Source organism: Erithacus rubecula (assembly GCF_903797595.1).
Source record: "Erithacus rubecula genome assembly, chromosome: 19".
NCBI classification, from domain to species: Eukaryota; Metazoa; Chordata; class Aves; order Passeriformes; family Muscicapidae; genus Erithacus; species Erithacus rubecula.
The window spans coordinates 12,775,195-12,799,411 of record NC_136671.1 but is presented as its reverse complement, the minus strand read 5'-3'; the positions used below and the strand labels follow the sequence as shown (position 1 = coordinate 12,799,411).

The 24,217-nt window shown below is 43.6% G+C and overlaps 1 protein-coding gene across 1 annotated transcript in view; it reads left to right on the top strand.

Annotated features, from left to right (window-relative positions):
* The window catches only part of LOC306810046 (transmembrane protein 132D-like), a 161,757-nt gene that overhangs the window by 15,926 nt on the left and 121,614 nt on the right, over positions 1-24,217 (top strand). The gene's annotated exons all lie outside the window — the stretch shown is intronic.

Below are 24,217 nucleotides of genomic sequence, written 5' to 3'. Positions count from 1 at the left end.
CTGTAACCTTGGTAGCAGAACAATCAAAATAAAAACCCAGATTTTAACCCCTTTCTTTGGGGTTAAGTGCTTTAATAAAGTGTAGGTGAGACACTGGGATACCATTAGATTTTTGTTATTATTAATTCAAGGGGGGTAAAAATACTGTAAAATTACCACAACCTCAGCTGAATTTTATGGCTTTTGAAGAAAATGGTGCCTCAGAGGAGTAATAGGACTCAGGCTTGATTAAACTGGGATTTCAGAGATTCTCTGCACTGAACAAAATAAAAAGGCATTCAATCTAATTAGATGGAATTGTGGAGGGAGAGGAGGAAGAGAGGTGTTCCTGACCTGCTGGCTTTTTATATAACCTTTAATCCATGGCATGGATTTGCAGCTATTTTGGTAGATTTGTTTCTCTTCTCAAGGGAATTTGGCCTTGAATTGTAACCTTTGGATAACTTTGCTGAAGAAAATCTGAGGAGAAAAGCTCCTCATGGTCCTGTCAATACATACAGACTTTGAGGAGGCTGTTCTGTGTTTTTTCCTGATGAAGGTTCATGTTTTGGCCAGATCCTGTGCCTCTGTTCTCTTTCTGTTGGGTGACATGGCTTTTCTGCAGTTTTGATTTCTGGAATATGCATCTGCTTTAAGGACTGCTGATCCTTATGTCCTTTTGAGGAGCTAATTGCTACTCATTTTGCAGTTGCCTATTAAGGCATGAGTATAAAAAGATGTAGAGATATCTTTAGAGATAGCTAACATAACGCTTTTAAAAACATGTTATAGGCACAGCTTTAGAAATGCCAGATAATATTTTTGGAAGAGCTCTACAACATTGTGAATGTCCTCAAGAAACAGAAGAGGGGTGGAATGATGTGCTTTGAAATGGAATTAATCCTTGACCCTTTGGAGAAGCAAAATGCTGTTTGTGCTCAGAGACTGACACAGATTAATTCTGATCATTTACCAGTCATTCCATCTTCTCATTTATTTCAAGTTATCAGGATTCACAGTTCCCCCTGAACCCTGTGATAAACCATCCTGGGCCAGGGAAATACAGGAATTTCACCATTTTTTCTGCCCCTGAGGAGCAGAAACCCCATCCAGTATGGATTGTTCTATTTCCAACATGCTGAAGGTTTATTTGAAAGTAAAAAGTCATGGTGGGGACTGCTTCCTAATTCATTTGTGATTTGTATGTACTAAGGATGGATAGCAATCAAAACAATGAAATCATTGTTACACTCTTCAAAAGCCTTGTGATTAATATGGAAACATGATTTGATGTTTTCCAGCATGTAAAGCTGCCAGTTGTGTTTGTTACTTTTACAACACTCAATTCTAAATATAATAATATAATAATACAATAAAAATAAAATAAAAAAAAAAATAATATAATATAATATAATATAATATAATATAATATAATATAATATAATATAATATAATATAAATATATAAATATAATATAAATATAAAATAATATAAATAAAAATATAATAAATATAATAATATAAACATCTAAATATTCAGTTCTATCTGTGTAGCCAGTGACAGAAACCACAGCAGAACATTTAAAATAAAGATATTATATTAGTAAAGGAATTCCAGCCCATGTATTACCATGGAAATCCAGTCACTGCAGTGTTGAGGGTTTGGCTGTAGCAATGTGAGAGCACCTGTCACTGAGTAGTGTGAATAATTGGATTTTACTGGTCCATAACCAAACTTGGAGGTTAATATCTGTGTTTTGTGAAACAGATGTTTAATTCTGAGCCTGGGCCATTGCTTCTTCCCTGTCTGAGGAGGGAAAACAATGGATGTGTTGGATTGCTGCAGACTCTGTAATTGAGTGTGGCAGATGGATTAAATTAGCCTTTCCCAAAGCTTTTGGTGTTTGCCTCTCTGAACTGTAAATTTTACCTGAATTTCTCCCTGCAGGTGGGAACATCCAGTGCATGTTTCAGGTTTCCCTGACAGGACCAAATACTCCAGGTTTGCTGTAAAGTCACAGAGTGGGCAAAAGAGAAATTCTCTGGGGTTTCTGTAGATGAGAGGATGGAAGGGAGAGCCCTTAAAAACAAACCCTGAATGTGCTTTTGCTTTCCCCAAGAGTGGCCAGGGTGAGGCACAGCCCCTGGAGCACCAGGGCACTCTGGGGGGGGGGGTTAATGAGCCAGGAAGGGTTAATTAGCAACTCCCAGCCTTCATCTCAGCCCATCATCATCCTCTGCAGATCACAGCAGATCCTGCTCTGGGCACAGGTTCCACTTCCTGAGCTTCATTTTAATCTGATTCTCAAGAACTCTGCCTAAATTCAGCTGCTTGTTACCTTGATACAACGTGGAGCAGGTTCTGGGGGATTACTCTGGATTTACTTTGCTTTAACAGGAAACAGAATTTCTCTCTTTGCATTTCAGCTGGAGAAGAAACTTTCTAATTAGAGTAATTTCTGCTTTCCCTGTACATATATTGGATACATGTGCTGTCCCTGATCTTATTCCCTGACATGGCAACCCCTTATGGGATCTTTACAATTTGACATGTGTTTTGTTTTAAGCATTACCTTAAGAAAACTTTGCATTTGAGCTCCTGGTTTTATAGGTTGCCTTTCTGGTGTATCAAAAAAGAGAAAGAATTTTCAATTCATATTTGCTGAGATAGTGTATCTATGACTCATGAAAAAAAACCAAATATTTGAAAAATTGATTTTTCAGGATGTACATACGAAGTAAATGACTGTACCAGGTAATTTAACTTGTACAAGTAGCTTGTAACAAGAAAATTCATTTTCTGCTGTTCACTCAGCTGCCCTGCAAGCTGGCACAGTGTTCAAAGCAGAATTTTCTTTTGTATGATCTTACTCTTTAGAAAAGCTGCAATCAATTTGGATGCGTTTATTAATGGTTGCTTTAATTAGTCAGTTAATGGCTCTATTGACAAGACTGGCTGCTTTAGTCCTATTACCTGCTGATTAGAGCATAACTCTTATTGATCTCTGCACTGTGCTGGGAGATGCATCCAGGCTGACAGAGATTCCTCACTGTGCTCTGGGAAGGGTTTGTTGGGTTTGTTGGTGGGGTCCTGGTGCTGCTGGGGTCTCAGGGGGCAGGATGAGGTGCCAGCAAGGGCTGGGATTCAGCATCCTTGTCCTTCAGGGACCAGCAGGGATTCTGTGGGATGGAAATCCTGCCCTGCCCTCCCTGGGGGCTCTCAGAGCCAGGCTGGCTGAGCAGGGGCACCAGTCCCTGCTGAAGGGGGTTTGACTCTGTCCCTCTGAGCTGTCCCTGCACTGGGGCTCAGGGATCCAGCACAGCTTTGTGTGCCCTGGGACAGTGTCCAGAGAGCTGCAGAGGGATGATGCAGTGTGTGTTCACAGGGAAATGGTGACTCCATTGTGAATTACCTGGAACATGATTTTAGAGTAAGGTCCTTTTTTCATATAGACTGCAGCCAGCAGCTGCAAATTACTCCTGGCAACTACTTGGAACTCAGTTCTAGCAGAAGAAAGTTTCAGTGATCCTTTTTTTTTTTTCCTTTTTCTCTCCCATGGAGTGAAATGAGCTTCACTGGCTGGGATTCCTCCCTAACCTTCATGAATTCTCTGTGTCAGCACAGGCACAGCCCTGAGCCCATTACTGAGTCCCAGCTGGCTGTGGCATCCTGGCTGTCCTTTGATAAGATGCTTTAAATCAGTGTTCTGGCATTCCTGGCACAGCACAGGGCAGTGCCCTCTGGGGCAGAAACACCTTCACAGACCAGGGGGGATGCTGGAAATGGACTTTGTGCTGTGTGTTCCCATCAGGCAGCACAGAAATAACTGGAATCCTGAGAATACAGGAGAAAGGGAATATCTGGCTTTGTTTATAGGAATAACTTCCAACTGCTCTTTGGGAGATGAGGAAAAAACCTTCCCCAAAGACATTTTATTAATTTCCTGTGATTTTATGAGTATGTGATGCTCTGGAGAGAGTGCAGGTGGAAATTTGTGTGCTCTAAACTTCCTGACAAAGCAGCATTTCCTAAATACTCCTGAACAATGCTCCTTTTAACTCTCTGATATGAGGAACCTTCCTTAGCTTCATTTCCTTCCCAGGGACAAGATAAATGTAAATTCCTCCTGGAGCCCCTCTGTATTTGTAGCAAGTGTTGCTGTATTGATCACTTAGTCCAAGAACAATGAGAAATTGAGCTCAGGACTTTGATTAATACACAACACGTCTCTTCTCTTCCCTAGATTAGCATAATCATTACAGGCTGGGAGGGTTTGTGCACCCACAGTATCCTTGGGAAGCAGTCAAGGAATTAATTACACAAAGAGAATTCTTTGCTAAGAATTTCGTCAGTTTGATGTTAAAGGAGCTCTCTCCTGCTGAGTCTTCACTAAAGCCTGGTCAAGTGGCAGGAGCACATTTATGGATCAGTGATCTGAAGAGTGGCAGGTTAGGATTTTTCCCACTGAGATGTGGATTTCAGCTGTTTAAGGTGGAGGGGCACAAGAAGAGCAGGAGGGAGCAGCCAGTCTGTGCCTGTGCAGATTGGCTTCTCCTTCCAGAGCACATCAGGACATGAGCAAACAGCCTCATGTGGTGCCAGGGGAGGTTCAGCTGGGGTGTAAGGGAAATTTTCATGTTGTCAAGCTCAGAACAGGCTGCCCAGGGGAGGTGTAAGGGCTCTGTGCATAGTGCCAGATATCCCAGAGCACAGTGCCAGCAGTGCAGAGGGGAGGCCAGGGATGTGCAGGAGCACCTGTGAGTTCCTGCTCTGGAGGTGAGGAACTCTCTGCTCATGGTCTCTCACCCACCCTCTGCCAGCCCAGAGCACCAGCCTGCCCTGTGCAGAGCCTTGGGGTGCAAAGCTCTCAGAAACACCCCATGAAAAGCCTGATGGCTGAGAAAGGGAGACAAAACTGCCTGGTTTGGATCTGCAGGCTGCAAACGCTGGGAAGGGTCAGATTTTGGGGCTTGAGCAGCACTGAGGAACCTGTGATGCTGTCCCTGAGTGCCACCAGTGCCACCATCAGTGCCACCATCCCCCTGTGCTGCTCTGTCCCTCAGTGCCACCATCCCCCTGTGCTGCTCTGTCCCTGTGTGCCATCAGTGCCACCAGTGCCACCATCCCCCTGTGCTGCTCTGTCCCTCAGTGCCATCAGTGCCATCAGTGCCACCATCCCCCTGTGCTGCTCTGTCCCTCAGTGCCACCAGTGCCACCATCCCCCTGTGCTGCTCTGTCCCTCAGTGCCACCAGTGCCACCAGTGCCACCATCCCCCTGTGCTGCTCTGTCCCTCAGTGCCACCAGTGCCACCATCCCCCTGTGCTGCTCTGGGCCTGGCTGGGACAGAATTTCCTCTTCAGGGCACTCTTCACCCTGCTGACATCAGCCTGTCACACATTTACCATCACTCAGCAGTTATTGACATTTATAGCAGCAAATACTCCACCTCTCCATGAAGGTTGCTCTGAGCCACCCAGGGATGTGGCAAACACACATTTTTCTTTGTTAGAAGTGCTCTGTTTCCACCTGTGTGTTTGCAAAGTGGGGAGAAATTCACCTGCCACTCTCCTCTGGCAACTCCTGATCAGAACCACAGCATTTCCTCCCCTTCCACCAAAAACCATCCTGAACATCCCCTCAGAGCCCAGGAGCTTCTGTGCATCAGTAGCAGGTGAGGGTCAGGGATGGTTCTATCCTGCATGGAATATCTGTATTCTGCTCTGGGAATTAATCACTCCAGGCCATTTGCTGCTTTTGGGAACTTGTGAGGATTTAGCTGTAAACCTCTTGTTTATTACAAAAAGCTTCACATTTCTGTGGTTTTTTGGAGGAAATCTTGAATGTATTCGAGCCTTGAAGGTTTATGTCTAAAGACAAATAAAAAAAGAAATCCATAAAATTTCTCTGCAAGTTACTGCAATTACTTCTTCCTGAGACACCAGAAAAGCAGACTGAGACTACAGTTATGAGAGGTATTAACTCTTAATCCTGTAAGTGCAGGCTGAAAGATTAGACCTGCAATTGGTTTGTGTGCTGTTTTTTTCTTTGGTGATTTAAGTGGAAGGAGAAATTCCAGCAGGGCAATGAAAACCTGTGTTGTTTGTTTAAATCCTTCTTATTTATATTTTTGCAAAGTTCATTGGAGCGATAATATTTATTATTACACCTTAAATAAGGGGTTACAAGAATGCAAAGTCAGGTTATATTGGTTAGTTGCTGAGTTGGTGAGAGAAAAGAGGTGAAACACAGCTGCAAACTTGAAATTACAAACATGCATGCATTTCTACCTCAGGCTCAACTAATAAAGCTTGCCAGTATTTTTAGAATGCTCTGCTGCTGGTAAAGTCAACAAAATCTCTGGAGTCATGCTGGGGACTTGACCCTAATATCTTCCCTTCTGCTGCTTCCCTGGATTGGGGCTTTAGCTGCATTTGGATCATTCTTCCATCTCTGCTGCTCAGAGTAAATCTGCCTGCCTGAGCGAGCTGGGGAAATCCAGACCCACAGATCACAAATCACAATCACAAACCACAGATCACAAATCTCATATGGCTCTGGCATGAATGTGGATCTCCCCTTCCTCCTGTCTGAAAAGAATAACCAAATCCCATTGCATGAATGGGTTTTACACACAGTGAGTGCTGGGTGGGAGTTGCTCAGTTACACTCACTGAAGTTTTCACCTCAGGCTCATTTCTTAATTCCATCTCTTAATTCTAACAATGCAAAATAATTTTATGACAGAATGGGGAAAATTTATTCTCTTGGGTGCCTGTTTCTTCCAAGGTTATGAAAAAATGATAAAATTGGAGTTTTCCTCTAACCCCAGCTCAAATTTTTTTGTCCTGAGAACTCCTACACCAGGGCTGATGGATGGATGGCTGGACATGAGCTGTGCAGCATTTTTGCAATGAACATATTCTCCTTTTGAGTAACTCTGTCTGAAAGACATCTTTCTCCATTTTTTGTAGGAGTGATCTCTTGAGGGAGGTTTTTTTGGAGAAAAATGAAGAAATGACAGGGGTGCAGTGATGCTTCTGAGCATCAAAGACAATCAGGGGACGTGCTCTCCTTGAACTGATTGCTCAGTGTTTAATTTCAGCCTGTGCTAATGGTCCCCTGGGCTTTGGGAAGAACACTTCAGGGATTTGGAGTTTGCTGTTGCTGTCTGTGTGAATCCATGTGAAACTCCAGTGTCATTTTGCAGCCTGTTTTTCCCTCCTGCTGTACCTTGGCATTCCAGAATCTTTTCATTCAATTGATTACTAAGCCAGTTGTGACTTCAGCTCTTCAAGTGCTATAAATAAATGCAAAAATACCATCCCTTGTGGAGGGGGAGAATATAAGGTTCTTTTCATTTGCATGCTTATTTTTCATTCATTTTCTGCTGCATCTCTGGGTTTCTGGAGCACAGTGATTATGTATGTCTGTAGTGGGGCTGAAATTACTGATTTCCTTTACAAAGCTTTGCCTCCTGATCTCAGAACCAGGACTAAAACTTGGTGCTTTCAGAGGAAACTGCCACAGCCTTGCAAATGCTTGATGCTGGGTGTTGTAATTCTGCAGAGGAACACTGTTGTAGCAGATCATTTCTGTGTTCTGTACTCTGCTTCCTCAAGGCACTGACTTTTCTTGTTAATAACCTGGTCAGGGGGAATATGGAAGAAATGCTGGATCTGACCCTTAATATTCAGTTCTCCAACGTTTTTATTGGCAAACTGAATTTCTAAAGGCTTGGAGCTACAATATTTTTGATACTTGAAGCAGCAATTTCCCTTCTACTGTATATTAACAGCCACATAGAAATGATTTTATTCTGTGCTAGGGGATAAAGTGACTTGGACATTTTAATAACATCTGGCAACTAATTTTCATTTTCCCTCATATGATTAATAATGGTCTAGATATATATGTAGATATACTCTTTACTTATTTTATGGGTTCATGCATATATAATGTAATATGGAGATGGGATGGATATAGAAAATAAGCAACAGTGTAGTGGGTTTAGTCAAAAACTCTAATCTGGGCAGTTAAAAAACTTGGAATTTGAAGAAGGGAGACTCCAGTCCTTGGGAACCTTTGTGTTTGTGATGTTTATCAGGTCTCCTGTGGAAATTTATATCCATCATATAAATCCCCATCAGCACAGCTGCAAAGCTGTGATTATTTAAGTTTGTGTAGAGTTCAATAATTCTGTACAGGATGCAGCCTGTTCTGTGATGGGGCTGATTTGTCTTGAAAATCTCCTTCAGCAGATTTGCCTTGCAGCCACATTTCAGCACAGAGTGGTTCTCAGTGGGAATAAGGGAATTATTACAGATTTGTACACCTGCATTTGGACCTTCTGATTCATTCCTGCTCCCACCTTCACTCCTGTTTCTCCTAATGGCAGCAGAACCTGTTTCACTTAATGGGATTTTTCTTAGTGCATGATGGCATGAGTTGAACCTGCTTGTGTAGGGCTGCCTGTGGTTTGTCCCTAGACTGGAGTGGCTCAGTCACAGATTTTCAGATGTTCTCTCTCCCACTGTCCTCTGATGTTTGCACCTCATTTTCCTCTCTTTGTGGTAGCTTTTTTCATAGTTCTTTGTCATCTGCAGCATTGTGAATAAAGGGGATCTCTGCTTTCCTAAGGGCAACAAGAGCAGCTCACAGAATTTCCCCCAGTCTGTGGAGGATTGTCCCAGTGCCAGTCTGCAGGCACAGCATTGCACATGGACCCTGAGTCTCTCAGGTCTGCCAAATCCAAGATTTCAAATCAGCTTGGTAAATATCAGTGCTTTGTTTTTGTTCCTGACTCTGCTCCAAAGGCCAGCTGAGGAGCTCAGGCTGCCTGCCTTCACAGCCAGCCCTTCTCCAGTATTTATTTAGTGAAAGCTGCAGCCTGTACAGAGAAATCCCAGTGCAATATCAACAATTTTCTAAAGCATCTTTAATGTACAGTGTTACTGTACCCAGAGGTGCAGGGGAGCAGCATTAATGCAGCCATGATAGTTCTGAGTGTTCACATGAGTCCTCCAGGAATAATAAACAGCTTGAAATAACAACCAACAAATTCTCCAGATGCTTTTTATCCATGTCTTGGCAACTGTGTTGATTCCAGATCAATGCAGGGTATTAAGACATTTATATGATTGAGCTAAAAAGCTGCCAGGTTGTTCAAGCACTGGGCTCATAAAAAACAGGAGGGCTGAGTAAAGGGATGTTCTGTTCACAAACTGCAGAGGGGAGCAGAGCAGATGTGGCACTGGGGGCATTGGGCTTTGATTTAGCAGCTGGGCTGGAGTCTCAGGTGTGTCAGTCACCTCATCACCTGTTGAATATTTTGCTTTTATGCAGTGAGGCTCCTGGCAGTAAGGCCCAATCATTGCTCAGATAAAACCACACAAAGTCTCCATTTCAGGTGGAATCCCAGCAGAGCTCCCAGCTGGGATTGTCTCTGGCTGCTGGACCAGCAGAGCTTTGGGACTGGATGGATCCCACAGCTGGGCACCATGGAACACCTCTGGAAAATAGAGAATATCCAGGGAATATCCAGAGAATATCCAGAGAATTTCCAGGGAATTTCCAGGGAATATCCAGAGAATATCCAGAGAATATCCAGAGAATATCCAGGGAATATCCAAGGAATATCCAGAGATTATACAGAGAATATCCAGGGAATATCTAGAGAATATCCAGAGAATACCCAGGGAATATCCAAGGAATATACAGGGAATATCCAGAGATTATCCAAGGAATATCCAGAGAATATCCAGGAATATCCAGATATTATCCAGGGAATTTCCAGGGGATATCCAGGGAATATCCAGATAATATCCAGAGAATATCCAGAGAACATTCAGTGAATATTCAGGGAATATCCAGAGCACTCCTGGGGCAGTCAGGTGGTGCCTGGCTGGGTCATGGCCCAAAATCTGGACAGATGAGCTGATCTGAAGATGATGAAGGCCTTTGCAGCCCTGTGTAATTGGCTGTGTGCAGATTTGGATCAGGCTGTATTTTTTTGATTGCATGTGTCAAAACAACATATGGTTGGATGAAATGAAGCTACACCCAGTTTTTCTTTGAAATGGTTTGATAATGTGGAATTCCCAGGGCAGTGTATGCCCAGATAAGATATTAATGCAAATGCCTTGAAGTGAAATGGATTCTGTTCAGGTCTTGTATCAACCTTTTAGTGCAAGAAACATTCCACAGCCAGCTCAAAGCTTTCAAACCTTTCTGAAATGTTTCAGATGCAGTTTTCCTGCAGATGTGTCTGCAGCTGTGGGGGTTTAGAAGCTGAAAATCTTGGCTTCAGACCATTTGTTTTGGAAAATGGCTTTATGTACTTTTTGGGCAAAACATCATGAAAATCAGGGGGGGGTTTTGTTTCTTTGTATTTAATTTTGCATGCATCTCAGAATATTCTGGAAACTCACACAAGTGCTCTCAGATGTTTGAATTTCCTGTGGTTTGCTTCAAGGGCTGTTTTGTGTGAAATCATGTTGTTTGTTAGTTGTCATCTATTCCACTTTTTAAAAAGTTAGGAGATCTGAAAGTATTTCTTTGATTTTATTGACCTTATTTAATTTTTAATTGCTTTTTCAGTTGATATCCAAATGAGGTAATATTCATCAAACAGACAAAACAAGCAAAAGAATAGAGACTTCCCTTTTTGCTTTTATGCTCGAGTCGTGATCAGTATAAAATATTTTTAAAAGTGGATATTAACTTCTTCAGAACTCCCAGGCTTTCATGTCATGTCAAACCATTTCTTCACAGGAATGCACTGCACAGTTTTAGCTGGATAGTGCACAAGGAAAAGCTTTCTAGACATCATCACCTTTACATCCCAGGGCTCATTTCTGCAGCCTTATTGCTGTGGCAGATTTTCCCCCATGAGTAATCTCATTGGCTTAAATTGAGTCCAGGAGCAACAACTCTGTGAGTAAACCAGTGATTATTTTTGTCCCTTCTTTTGGAAACTGTATTAGAATTCTTCCTTCCTAAATATCTTCCCAGTGTCTCTTGCATCATTCAAGTTACACAGCACTACATAAAATTCATTACAACTCAATTATAAGGCTCATTAGGTAGGTAGTGGCATTTTGGCTATTTTACCAAGTTGTGCAACATATTCATTTATTACCCATGGCATTGTTAGAATCAGGATGGAGCAGTGAAACCAAACATAACACAGAAGGTGGTTCAGAGCATAAAGCTGTGGATCTTTGCCAGGAGAGGTTTTGTGTGAAATCTGCCCGTGCTGTGCTGTGGCTGGAGCAGGGAGAGCTGTCCTTTGGAGGTGATAATGAACTCAGAGCACCTTTGACAGTGCCACTGCCTGCTGCCTTCTGCTGGCTTTATCCTTTCATCTCCTCAGTCTATCCAGCAGGTAGAGAGTATATTTATCTACCTGTACACCTTTAAATACCATCCAGCTCTTGCTTTCTGTGTTAATTAGCCCTGGCTTCCACAGCAGAGTGCTAGCAACAGCAGAGTCTGTGACAGGGACTCAAACTTCCTGAGCTCTGCACACAGAGTAATTTGTCCTGTTTCAAGCAGCCAGGGACAGTGTCCCCAGCCAGGCTGGCATTTACCAGCATCCTGTGCTTGGTGGCTCATTAATGCTGCTGATGGTTTCTGAATCCAGGGGTGAGCTGGAGCAGGCAGCTCAGCTCTGGAGCTGTGCTCCTGTCTGGAGCCTGTGTTCCTCTTGGGCAGTGGCTGCACGTGCTGGAAAGGCTCTGTGTGCTGCCACTGTGTGAGATTTGTGCAGCTGACAGGGGCCAGCTTACCCTGACTGACACACAGAATGGTGGAAGGGAGTTTAAAGATCTCCCAGCTCCCTGCAGGGAGCCTTCCACTAGCCCAGAGCTCAGAGCCCCATCCAGCCTGGTCTTTGTTAGCAGAAGAAACCTCACTTGGAGCTCTTTCCTTATCCTGTTGTTTGTTGATCAGTTTGGCCTGAATCCCTCCTTTTAACCCAGTGAAATTCAGCCATTTATACCTTGCTGTTATTTACTGAGTCCCAACATGCTGGAGCTGGGACTCCTTTAGGCTGTGCCTCCTTTTCACAGAGTCTCACTTGGGATTTCCTGTCCCTTGGTGCCTCTTCCCATCACAAAGCAGCAGATGGGAGGTGACAGCTCTGAGCTGTGCAGGAGCAGGCACAGCCCCAGTGATGGCTGGGGTGGATCACAGGGAGCCCTGACTCTGCCCTGCTCCAGAGGTGGCTGAGCTGCCAGCAGGATTCTGTCTGGCTGCTGTGACACGTGTGCTGGGTGACAGCCAGGGCAGTGCCAGCCCAGCCCAGCCATGCCCAGCCCAGGGGCAGGTTCAGTGCCCAGAGGAGGGCACAGTGCCACCGAGCTGGGGGGAGCCAGGGCTGGCCCCTGCCTTGAGCAGCACCTGCCCCCAGGCAGAGACAGCCTGGGGAGACCCAGCTCAGCCCCCAGCCCAGCACAGCCCCTCCCAGGGGTGCTCACACCTGGCTTACTCACACCTGGGCTTTACTCACTCCCAGGGGTGCTCACACCTGCCCTTACTCACACCTGGGCTTTACTCACACCTGGCCTTTACTCACTCCTGGGCTTTACTCACTCCCAGGGGTGCTCACACCCGCCCTTACTCACACCTGCCCTTTACTCACTCCCAGGGGTGCTCACACCTGCCCTTACTCACACCTGCCCTTTACTCACACCTGCCCTTTACTCACACCTGCCCCTTACTCACACCTGGCCTTTACTCACACCTGGCCTTTACTCACTCCTGGCCTTTACTCACTCCCAGGTGTGCTCACACCTGCCCTTTACTCACACCTGGGCTTTACTCACACCTGGCCTTTACTCACTCCTGGGCTTTACTCACTCATAGGATTTACTCACTCCCAGAGTTTACTCACTCGTGGGATTTACTCACACATGGGTTTTACTCACTCCCAGGTTGTAATCATTTGTGGGGTTTACTCACTCCCAGAGTTGACTCACTCCCAGAGTTTACCCACTCCCCTGCCACAGTGCCAGTGCCAAATGAGGATTGTGCTGTTTGTCTGTCCCACTGTGCTGTTTGTCTGTCCCACTGTGCTGTTTGTCCTCTCCCTGTGCTCTGGCAGTGTCAGTCCACGCTCAGACCCTGAGCAGGATGAGTAAGGAGTGTGTAAGAGCTGCAGTCAGGGTTTGTGCAAGTGGGCAGCAGCTCCTGGGGTCTCACACCATCAGCAGGACTTTGAGTGGAGCTTTTGCTGCTCAAACTGGAGCCCCAGTCCCACAAATCTCAGATTAAGTGAAGTCTTTTATAATGTCTTTTCTTGCATGATCACTTCTTGTGCTCCCTCTTTGGGAAGATAATGGACTCTGTAAATTCTGCTGTAAGAGCACCTGTGTCACTGAGAAACTGTGCCCAGAAAATGGAATTCTTCTGCTGTATTAAGTGCTTGGATTCCAAGCTCAAGATACTTTTGAGTAAAAGCTCCTCAGTGCAGTTTCTCTATTAGCAAAGTGCTGTATACACTAAATTATATTGTGTGGCTGCCTCCAGTTTAGATAAGCACATAAATGAGATGTGCTGAATCTTCTCTTTTCACAGGCAGCAGTTCAAACTGGGTGCTGCACTGCAGCTGAAACTGTGAAATGGACATTATTCATGTGAATGGGAGTAGTTAATGCTCACACCTTGATCAGGAAAATAGTTCTGTGAGAAAAGTCAAAATTCCAGCAGCCTCCTGAAATTCCTGCCTGAATTGAGCCATGCAAAGTTTTGAGAGGAGTATTAAAATAATATGAGGAGGACATTTCTTATTCTTTCACCAGACTGCCATACATGTCCTTCAGCTGTTTCAGTGTCACTGGCAGGCAGGAAGGTGAGCTCTGCACAGCCAGGGTCACTGCACACCTGTGCAGGTGAGCTCTGTGCTCTTTGTGTCACCTCTGCACTGGCTCAGCCCTCCCTGATGAACAGGATTCACTTTCCTCAAACCTGACCTGACCATGGAACCATGAGCAGCCCCTTGAGCTGCTCTGCAAAGACTGAAAATCTTTGATTCTTGAGGCAATGATGTGAACTGAGCTGTATTTTGGTCAACAGACCCTGTTCATGAGACAAAGTCCTTGTGGTTTGTGGTTTGATTTGGTTCCTGCTCTTCAAATATTGTTTTCTTTTAGTTCACTGGCTTCATATCAATTCAAAATACTAATGCCAAAAGACCATCCTAGCTACAGCTGGGGCAGAGAGGGGGGTTGTTTCTTTCTGCATCTTGACTGTGCTTGGCCACAGTTCAAGGTTTGAGATTAAAAAAAAAAGCAGATTTGGTTTGAGATTAATTTTCTTAGATTCCCTTGAGATGCTAAGATCAAACATGGGCAATCCTAGAAGAATTCCTTTGCTTGGAGCTGCACTTAAATCAGAACAAATTAAGAAGAAGTTTAAGATGCAGAGAAATGGGCTGTGAGTGTGGCCATGGAGCCCTGTCAGCTCTAAAGTTCTGCTTGTCTGATCTTGAGCTTCCCACGTGCCAACTAAGCCTCACTTTAGTGCATTCACTCTTGGCTTCCTTGGAATAATTTAGCCACAGCCAAGCTGCATGGCACAGAAATCTCTTGTTGCTGAAGTCCCAGGCAGGACATGGAGCTCAAAAGCTGTGTAACCAAAGGAATTGTGCTTTGCTTTACTTTCAGCATTATTCTAACAAAAAGCAGATTTGCTGTTCATGTAGGTAAAACAGAATTATGGCAACAGGCTTGGATTTGCTTTCGTGTGCAGAATTCTGGGGTTAGTTCTGACAGGGTTAACTCTGATACAGGATTAACTCTAACACAGGGTTAACTCTGACAGGGTTAGTCCTGACTCAGGGTTAACTCTGACACAGGGTTAGTTCTGACACAGGGTTAGTTCTGACTCAGGGTTAACTCTGACACAGGGTTAGTTCTGACACAGGGTTAGTTCTGACTCAGGGTTAACTCTGACACAGGGTTAGTCCTGACACAGGGTTAGTTCTGACTCAGGGTTAACTCTCACACAGTTTTAACTCTGACACAGGGTTAACTCTGACACAGGGTTAACTCTCACACAGTTTTAACTCTGACACAGAGTTAACTCTGACACAGGATTAACTCTCACACAGTTTGAACTCTCACACAGTTTTAACTCTCACACAGTTTTAACTCTCACACAGTTTTAACTCTCAACAGTTTTAACTCTGACACAGGGTTAACTCTCACACAGTTTTAACTCTGACACAGGGTTAACTCTGACACAGGGTTAACTCTCACACAGTTTTAACTCTCACACAGGGTTAACTCTGACACAGGGTTAACTCTCACACAGTTTTAACTCTCACACAGTTTTAACTCTCACACAGGATTAACTCTCACACAGGGTTAGTTCTCACACAGTTTTAACTCTCACACAGGGTTAGTTCTCACACAGTTTTAACTGTGACAGGGTCCATTCTCTGGGCCCTTGTGCCTCCCTGCTGGGCTCTCCTGGAGCCCTGCTCCCCTTTCTGGCTGTTGCAGTGCCACCCCTCACCTGCTGCAGGTGTTTCCTGCCCAGCATTGCCTGACCCTGCTCTGTCCCCCTCCCTCAGGTCCCAGAGCTGCAGCTCCTCACCCTCTGCCTGTGGGATCAGTCCTGCTCTTTGCTATTTGCACCATTTACAGCGCTCGACTCTTAAATTTTGGATGTGGCACCTCTGTGAACCATGTGTAATTTGGCAGAACACTTTTAATATGTCATTTTAATGCTTTTGCTTTCCTTCACTTTCAGTGGTTTGTCTTGGTTGATTTATTCCTGGGTATTTCCTAAAGTGCCAGGCAGTTAATGTCTGCACATTCTGTGATTTGTTCCATCAGGTCAGACCATTTTTCAGGGGAAAAGGGGTTTGAAGTGCTTGCAGACTGCATGCATGGATATGTAAAGAAGCTTATCTTAATTTGTAAAACAAGAGATAGTAATGGAAATTACATGAAGTAATCAGTATTTTTGTGTCTGGTCTTAATTATATATTTGTTGTCTTCCAAGTACAGGTTTAATCCTTCTGTTTGTTATGTAATAAAACAGCAGTTGGTTGTGATTTGTGGATTATGATAACTAGGCATAGAAATATTTGCTCAACTGTTTATTCCATTTATCCAGTGATTTGATTTTATCCATCTAGCACAATGAGAGGTGGCTGAACAGCCATTCACAGGGAAGCAATGTCAAGCTTTAAAGGAACTGCCCTTATTATGAATGTACTAAATTAAAATTATTAAAATCCAGTAGCTCTTACACATGCCACTGTAGTAGAAAGGCTGTGGATTAAAATGGAGATGTGGAATTGCTTTGAAAAATTGAGAAAGTAATTTTCAAAAAGTAAGATGGAACTTGAGAAGAAAGGTTGGAGGCTTTACATTTTTTTCTTTTCAATTTTTAAAGGGTACCATTATCCTTTCCTATGTTTTTCTTAGGGGTTTTTCCTTCCCTTTTGTAGTGCTGGAGTGCTGAAAGGTATTTCACTTTGGGTTGACCTGAGGGAATTGTTTTTGGTTTTGATCAGTTTGGCTTGGCAGCTCTCAGTTCCTCACTCAGTGGAATTTATGGGAGAGCAGCAGCAGTGGGTGAGCCCTGCTGGACTCAGGTTTGGTGATGGGTGATGGTTTCTGCTGGGCTGCCCTTGCACACAAACCCCACCATCTGTCCTGGCACCACTGCTCTTTATTCTGGAGACATGCAATTACACAACTCCAGCTTTTCAGCTGTTATTTGCAAGCACTGATGTGAAGCACCAGTCAATTACACAACTGTAAGATCAATTTGGTGCAGATTTAATGTGTACAAGTTAATATGTTTGCTTGCAGCAGGATTTGCACTCAGGCACACAGGAAATCTGAATTTAGCCAGTTCAGATGTGCACATGGGCTCACACATCAAATATCCCTGGGACAGGGCTGAGGATAATGGGCTGGAATTGCAGAAAAACCCTTTCAGGCTGCCTGTGACAGGGTGTGCAGACCTGCTTGGCACAAAGCCTGGCTGTGGTTTGTTTTCACTGTACCCTAATTGTTTCTGAGCTTTCCATGGTGTGGTTTTCACCTCTGAAATCTCCTGTTGAAAGTGCTCAGTGGGACTAGAATGCAAACTGTTCATGTCCAAGGGGCAGGGTTTTTAAATGTCCTAATTGCAGGGTAGGGGAATAACTGAGAGCTCCCAGTGGTTCCTGGGACACCCAGCTGGACACCCCAGGTTCTGGTCAGCCTTCAAGAAAACAAGGTATTTATCTGAGGTGGGATTTCTTGTCACCTTTGGGGTCTGTGAGATGAGGAACTGGCTCAAGACTGACAGAACAAACTCCCAGGGAAGAGCTGGAGAAAACAGTGGAGCCTTTTCCAGGCAGAATCTCTTTTTTTGGTGTTTGTAGGGTGTTGAACACTGCAGAAAATCAGTCAGTACCAGCTCATCTCATCTAGAGAGCACTTTTAAATAGCTCTGAGAGAGAAGGAAGCTGGTTTGAAAAGGTACAGTCATTTTTTGAATGAGTTTGCATGAGCAAAGAACTTTCCCTGGGTCGAGTTTAATGAATGCTGGGTGAGTTTGGGGGTCCCTGGCCTTTGGAGTTTGCTGGGATAGTGAAACAAAACCTTATGGGACTGTAAAATGATCATGTCAATCCTCCTGAGTCTCCTCTCTGTTGCACTTCTGAGACCTTAGAGCAGCACACTGGTTTATTTTAAAGATAGAGGAACATGCCAGAATAAGACTGAGAAACAGCCTGATTAATTATTCTGGTGTTTGGGTGCCCTTTTTTTTCCAGGCAGATTCCATTTCTGAGAGACTTCAGCTTTACTGAATGTAAAACGAGTGGTAATAATGCATTTAGTGAAATATTGCTGGGTTTATTGAAATCCTTGGAAATTTACTGCATATACCAGCACTGTGCTGTTATTTAAATAAGACTTAAAAAGAGTTTCTTAATTTTTTTTATCTTGTTAGTGAATGTAGCCACTGAAGATCAATATTGTAATTGTTGGTTGTACAAATTCAGTATTAGGCACAGAGCCTGCAGCAAGATGTAGAGTCATGATATGGATTAGTAAAATTAAAATGAATGTGGAGTTGGAGTTGGGCTCATTCCCCTGTCACTCAGCCTCACTTTTCCTTCTCTTGGTTCCCAACATAAGCACATTAAGAAACTGTGTTTGGGTCAAGATATTCCTGGCAAGTGTTTCAGCTTTCTAATTTTATGGGGGTTTTTTGCTTGTGTGTTTGTTTTGTTCTTTAAGATCTTCTTCCTCTGCACTCCTTCCCTATCCCCCAGTTACTGTGGCTGTGACTTTGGTTTATTTATTGTTTGCTTTTTTTTTTTTTTTTCTTTTTCTGATTTTTCTCACTGTAAACTTTGTGGTGCCCATCACTGCTTTGCCCTTTCATGTTCAGGCTAACATCACTTTGTGAAGCAGTGTCAGATCCTTTTATCTAAATACTTTTCTCTGTAATTATTACTTTGCTGCTTTTTCAGGTGGGAGCTTGCCTTTGTTATATGATCCTTCTCTGATCATTTTTATATCACTTGATAATATAAAGGTGTATGTGTTCCTCTGAGGCCCTTTTATTTAAATTATTTCCATCTATCTGTCATTCTGAATAATAAAACAACTTCAGGGTTGTTCATCTCTCTGCTAGTGAATGATCAGGTGTCATCTGTTCTAATATCAATGATTAATTTACAAGAGTTTCTTCAAAGTTTAGTAAAATGGGGTATTCAGAGGAAATATTATGATATTCAGAGGAAATATTGTGGTATTCAAAGAGAATATTGTGATATTCAAAGAGAATATCAGAGCTCAGTGCTGTTGCCTTTTATGTGCCTGTTTTATCACCTGTGCCAGGTGAGCCCTGCACACTCCTGCAGGGTGAGGGGTGGGGGACCCTCCCCTGGAGCTGCTCCTTTGGGGCTGAGATTCAACTTCCACAATCAGAGTTCAGGGCAGCCCACGAGCAGTTCCTGGTGGCCAGGCTTGGGAAAATGATAAATTCGGTTTGGTTTTGGTTTATTGCCCTGCTTTGCAAGCAAGCGCAGAAAGAATGGTTTGAAAATGTGCAGTCCTTTTAGAAATGATGCTACAGGTGATTTGTCTGCACTTTTGTGAAGTTTAATTATTTATTTTTTAATTTATTCAGCATCTGCTGTTGTTAAGTATATGCTGCACTTTTTAAAATACTCCAACTTGTTGAAACTTCTCTTCCAAGAAATGAGGAGTCCCCTTGTCACCAAGCAGCTTTTCAGTGTGGTCTCAGCCTGGATGCCCAAATCCCCTTTCCCTGACTTTCTGACCAGCTCTGCAGAGAGATGAGGGCTGGGATGAGTTGCAGTAACTGGGGAAGAGGGAGAATTTGGCAGGTTGGGGACAGCACTGCTCTGGGAGAGGAAAGATCATTTCCCAAGGATGAAATGGTCACAGGGAGTGTTACAAAGTGAGGCAGGCAGAGCAGTCTGAAATGCTAATAAGGAGAGGACTTGAAAAGAAATTGGTGATTTTTGGGCCTTGAAGCCATTTTTCTTTTTAATTTGTTCCAGATAAATGCGTGACTCTTGGGCTGCAGGTTCTATTTTTGCTTTCCTCTTTGTGACACATCGATTTGGCCTTATCACTGCTCTCTGGGCTCTTGCCCTTTGCAAGCTGCTGCTTTCCCAGAGCAGGAGCCTGTTCTGGAAGCTGCTCTATGGTGTGACAGCACAGGGAGGGGACATTTGGGATTGGATTCTTTGACTTCTGATTATGCTGATTTTCCTCTTCCAAGCAAGCAGGTGAAGGGTGATGGGGTATCAGTGCTCCAGAGTGAATAGTGACAGTTCATTGACAGTGACCAATTGCTGTTTCAGCTGGGTAGGGAATACTGTGATCACTGGAGACTTTTAAATGCAATAATACATTCACAAGGAAATGTTCATTTGGAAGAACGAGTTCACCTGCAGGGCAGAAACACCCTTGGACTGTTCCTGTGAGCTCCTTTTTTATTGTTTTACATGGCAAAGTAGTGGAAGTCTACAGGAAAATCTGACTGGTTTAATCTCAGCCTCCCCTGACATTTTGCCACGGTGTCACAAAGCTGCTGGCAATAAAACCTTAAATCCAGAGTTTAAAAGTGCAGTGCTGATGGTTCTGAGGGAGCTGAGCTGGCAAAGGAGGAACGTGGGGACTCATCCTTGGGATTTTGCTTTATCATGTTTGGGAGCTGTGGAGGATGCTGGAACCTGGGGAAGGAACAGCACAAGCAGCTACAAACCCTCCAGGATGGAAATAATCCTGCTCAGCTCTTCATGCAGCTCAGTCTGAGTCCTCCTGTCCCTCTGCCTCTTGCAAGGGACTGAAAGGGGCTGAGCAGATCCTCCCTCTGTTCAAAACTGCCTGAGCTGCACCTGGGGAAGGGACTCTGCTTGGAAATGCCTCCCTTTTGAGCACTAGCAGATTCAGCCACTTAACTAGGTTAAAGCTGAAATATCTTAATTTTTCAGAAGTGAACATGAAGTTTCATTGGAGCAGACATCTCCTGTGACATTATTTCCCACAGCTGAAAATGTATCACGCTAGCACATTTTCCCTTCCCAGATATTTTTGCTGGAATGATTTCAATTCATAGCAAACCTAGAAGAGCAGAAGTGTTCAGAAGATTGAAGGAGAGCAGCTGAAATGAACTAAAAAGGTAAAATTTCTGGCCTTACTGAAAAGAGCCACTTATCTCAATCCCCAAGATACAGCAACAAATTCCATCTATTGCATTACCAGCCTGAGCCTGCAGCTGGCAAGGCAATTTCCCTAAGAAGTTCTTCAATCTACAAGAAAAAAAAACAATTTACTTTTTTTTTTTTTTTAATAGTAGCATTATATAATTGATTGGAAGAGTTTTATATCTCATGAATGCTGGATGATTGTGGATTGAACTGTTTTAAAAATAAAGTTAACTGTGAGGGCTGAAATCCCAAGGATCTGCAGTGCAGAATGGAGTCAGTGGTCTGGCAGATTCCTGCCAATTCCTGAAACCATGGGAATAAAAACTTTGCAGTGAAACTGGGCCATGAGGAGTTTTGCCACTGGCTGAAAGCTGCTGTCTGTGACTGGAGAGATAAAGGTGGGAGATTTTTGGGCAGGGAGCAGAACAGAGTGAGTGTGTTCCTGGGGAAGGCAGGGCTGCCCAGAGGTGAGTGCAGGTGTACTGGGAATTCATCCACAAACTTTGGCTCTGCAGCACAAATCACCTTTGGCCCAGGTGATTTCAGCTTCCCTGACCTACAGATGGTTTGATTCCTCCATCAGTGGCAGGTATTCTTTAAACAGAGAAAACCTGTGACACATCTCAGGTGTCCAGGGAGGGAAATCCTCAGAATTCACCTGGGCTCAGACTCAGGCATTGCTGCAGGGGATGAGCAATGACAGCTCCTGGCACGAGCATGGCATTAAAAAATCAGTTTTTTGTGCTTTCCTTCCCACTGCTGGATCATCTCCTTAGAGCAGAGTGCTGGCTGTTGTCAGAAATTGTGGCACAGTAAAGGTAATTTGCAGTTTTTGAGTTGTTTTTTTTAATTGATGTTGTTTCCATAAGAGCACTGCAGCTCCCCATACCTTGTTTTGTTTGACATACTTAAAGTGAGAGTCACTGTGTCATTCTTGTCTTAATTATTCAGGTGGGTTCTTCCAGTGGAGCTTTGATTATAATGGTGTGGATAGAATGTAATATTTAGGATCGATTATGTGATTTAAATCTTTAAAGCACCACTTTTCTGCTGAGTCTCACTCAATAACACACAAAATGGTAATCTTCTGCAATTCTGCCTTTGTAAAAACATGCATAATTTGTGCAAAAATAGTCATGGTTGTAATTAAGGACGCTGATAGTTGTTTTTGTTTTTAATTTCCTATCCTTCAGAATCCTTAATAAACTTTCACGGTCAAAATCCAGATGGTACAGCAGAGCTCAGTGTTGTTTTTGAGACTTTTTGTTGTTGTTTGTGCTGATTATAACTCTCCCCAGATAAAAGTTTAAAATTGTTTGGATTTTTGGCCTTTGGCTGTTTGGAAGCTGCTTCCAGCACAAACCAGTTCAGATCAGTGCACATTCCCAGCTGGAGTGGGGGAAGGACACCAGGGAGGAACCAGTTTGCCCAGGAATGTAAAACCAGTGCACCTTGTTCCAGCTCTGAGGCTGTTTCCTATTTTCATAGGCACTTCCCCTTCTCCTCTTTATTTCTCCCCATTTGTGTTGCTCTCCTGTTCTGAAGAGCCATTGATTTACCAAACCTCAGGAATTTTGTCCTGTGGAGAAGGGGAATGCAGAGGGAAGGTTTTTACTCCCTCAGATAATTAAGCACTAAAATAAATGATTAAAAAATTATGAGGCGAAACACTCTGTTAATTTTAATATAAAAATAATCTACTTTTCCCTGTGGAACACGAGGGAGGGAGCTGCAATCAAAGCAAGGGGAATAAAAAATGGAATGCTGAGGTTTTTTGCTGCTTTGATGCCTTGCTGTGCTTTGCCAGTGTTGGGAGGAGAATGAAATGAGTGTGGAGTGTATAAATGGGGCAGTAGATGGGGAAATGCTGTACCAGAGCAGAGCTCCAGCCCTGCAGAAATCTTTGCTGCAGCCTTATCCAGAAAAAGGTCTTGAAAAACTTCATTTACTTTCAGTGAGTGTCTGCAGAGAGTGGGAGCTGAATGCTCAGAGGGGTAAGGCCAAGAGGAAGGTGGGTTTGTGTGCAAGGAAGCAATCTGCTCTTTATTAAAAATGATATTTATAGGAGAGCTGAGCTGAGTTTGCCCCTCTGGGGATGACAGGATTTCAGGCTTTAGGGCTCCTGCTGGTCACAGCCTCAGATCTTGACCATTCTCCTGATCCTTCAGACTGGGTTTCCACTTCTTTGGGGTTTGAGTGGATGTTAATTAAACTTTGTAATGTAGGGTTTTATTGTTATTGGAAGAGGAATTCCGCTTTTTCAAGATGCAGAGAAGGATTTTGTGAAGCTCTGGAACTCCTGTGTAATCCTTTCTTCCTGGCCTCTTTCATTCTCAGGTTCCTTCTGTGTGATGCCCACCCTTATGTAGGGTTAGTTTGTTTTGATTTGTTGCTGCTTTTAAAGTGAGTCTGTGGAGTATCTTCTTTTAAGAAGCCAGATAGTTCTGCTTTTATAGCTAGAAAGTCTTTTGCTCCTTTTTTTAGAACTTAATTTTTAATTTTACTGTGTTAGGGCCTGGAGATCCTAACCAAGATCACAGCTTTGGGATTTTAGGTGCTGCTCCTACAGAAATAGTAAGATAAGTCTATTATGTTTGCAGTCTACAGACAAAAGGTAAGGGGAAATAAACAGCAATACCTTTCATTTTTTGGACATAAAATAACAGCACAGGAAAAGTGATTTTTGGTTGTTTGAGGTGGGACAGAGTAGAATGCAGCACCTAAATGGAAGATTCGTGGTTTGGAGTAACTGGCATCACTTTAGGCCACCACAGTACTCATGAGCAAATAAATATTTAGGTCAGATGCTAAACAAAAATATAAAGACTGCTAAAGCATTTGTGAATTAGAGCTTGAGAAACTGGGTTGTCTTTGAATGCCATCTGTGGCAAGCCTTGGTCCCTTTCTGAATGAGGGTAAGGACTGGAATTTGCTGCGGGGGAAAAAAGAGGCAATTTATTTCATAATTAGGGTGGAAGATGTGAGCACAAAGGTCAGCTGTTCTAACAGCAAAGGTGACACTGTATTTGCATCTGTATTGATGAAGTTTCTGTATTTGTTCTGTGCCAGCTCCTGGAAGGGATGCAGGGCTTGTTCCCTGGCACTCTGGCCTGCCTCAGGTGATTGCTGCTGGCACAGGTAAAGCAGGTGCCACTGGAAATGTTCTGTGTGTGCAGTGATGTGCAGCCTCCAGACAATGCAGCTGCACCAGGGGACAGTGCAGGGTTAGAATCCTGATGGTGATTTAAGAAAAAGCCCCCTATTCATGGAGAAAGTGAATCAGAGGAGCTGTAAATCAGATGTACATACAGCTCCTTCTGAAACCCTCCCAGTGATTGTGGAGCTGTTGTGCAAATTGCTACTGTGCTAAATATTTTCAAAGTGAAATTCAGCCTTGTGCAGGAAACCATTTAGAGTCCATGTGTTGCTTGAGAGTGCTGGGAAGGTGGCAGTGAACTCTGGGCAGTCCATGTGCAGCACTGATGTAAAACCATTGCATTGGGTTCCTGCCCTGGTGCAGCTTGCTGGAATGAGCAGGTT